Consider the following 1,974-nt stretch of genomic DNA (forward strand, 5'->3'; position numbering starts at 1 on the left):
TACGGGCACACCATGAAGGCGAACAATCTCCCGAATATAGATCTCAACCAACCTCTCAGAAGAATAAGAGACTGCCACAGGAATGAAATATGCTGACTTGGTCAGCCTATCAACAATGACCAAAACTGCGTCGAACTTCTTCCGAGTCAGCGGAAGTCCAGTAACAAAGTCCATAGTAATCTGCTCCCATTTCCACTCGGGAAGCTCAATCCTCTGAAATGCACCACCAGGTCTCTGATGCTCGTACTTAACCTGCTGACAATTCAAACAACGAGCCATATATGCCACGATATCCTTCTTCATTCTATGCCACCAATAATGCTGCCGCAAATCCTGATACATCTTCGCGGCGCCCGGATGAATAGAGTACCGGGAGCTATGGGCCTCCTCCAAAATTAACTCTCGGAGCCCATCCACATTAGGCACACATACTCGACCTTGCAATCTCAAAACTCCATCATCATCTAAGGTAACATGCCTGGCACCTCCGTGCTGCACCGTGTCTCTAAGGACACACAAATGGGGATCATCACACTGCCGATCACGGATACGCTCCATTAACGAAGAACGAGCGACCGTGCAAGCTAACACACGACTAGGCTCAGAAACATCCAGTCTCACGAACTGATTGGCTAACGCCTGAACATCCAAAGCAATCGGCCTTTCACCGACCAGAATATAAGCAAGACTACCCATACTGGTTGACTTCCTACTCAATGCATCGGCCACCACATTGGCCTTCCCCAGATGATATAGAATGGTGATATCATAATCCTTCAACAACTCTAACCACCTCCTCTACCTCAAATTCAACTCCTTTTGCTTGAACAAATACTGAAGACTCTTGTGGTCCGTGAACACCTCACATGCCACGCCATACAGATGCCTCCAAATCTTCAATGCGTGAACTATGGCTGCCAACTCCAAATCATGAACCGGATAGTTCTTCTCATGAATCTTCAACTGCCTCGAAACATAGGCAATGACACTCTCATCCTGCATCAACACTGCTCAAAGCCCAATACGAGAAGCATCACAATAGACTGTATAAGGCCCTGAACCTGTGGGCAAAACCAACACTGGTGCCGTGGTCAGAGCTGTCTTGAGCTTCTGTAAGCCCGCCTCACACTCCTCCGACCATCTGAACTGGGCACCCTTCTGGGTCAATCTGGTCATCGGGGCTGCAATAGATGAAAACCCCTCCACGAACAGTCGATAGTAGCCTGCCAACCCCAAGAAACTCTGAATCTCTGTAGCCGATGCTGGTCTAGGCCTGTTCTTGACTGCCTCAATCTTCTTTGGGTCCACTAATACCCTCTGCTGATACAACGTGACCCAGAAATGCAACTGAACCCAACCAGAATTCACACTTCGAGAACTTAGCATATAGCTGACTATCCCTCAGAGTCTGAAGAACCACTCTAAGGTGCTGCTCGTGCTCCTCCTGGCTGCGGGAGTATATCAATATATCATCAATGAACACTATCACGAATGAATCCAAATGAGGCCTGAACACTCGGTTCATCAAGTCCATGAAAGCTGCTGAGGCATTTGTCAATCCGAATGACATAACCAAGAACTCATAATGCCCGTATCGAGTGCGAAAAGCTGTCTTAGGGACATCGGATGCCCTAATCCTCAACTGATGGTAGCCAAATCGCAAGTCAATCTTGGAAAATACCCTGGCACCCTGAAGCTGGTCGAACAAATCATCAATCCTCGGCAGTGGATACTTATTCTTGATCGTTACCTTGTTCCATTGACGGTAATCAACACACATTCTCATTGACCCATCCTTCTTCTTGACAAATAACACCGGCGCACCCCAAGGTGAGACACTAGGTCTAATGAAACCCTTCTCTAGCAAATCCTGCAACTGTTCCTTTAGCTCATTCAACTCCGGCGGTGCCATACGATACGACGGGATAGAAATGGGCTGAGTGCCTGGAACCGGATCAATGCGGAAATCAATAT

The sequence above is a fragment of the Nicotiana attenuata genome, unplaced genomic scaffold (assembly GCF_001879085.1).
Source record: "Nicotiana attenuata strain UT unplaced genomic scaffold, NIATTr2, whole genome shotgun sequence".
NCBI classification, from domain to species: Eukaryota; Viridiplantae; Streptophyta; class Magnoliopsida; order Solanales; family Solanaceae; genus Nicotiana; species Nicotiana attenuata.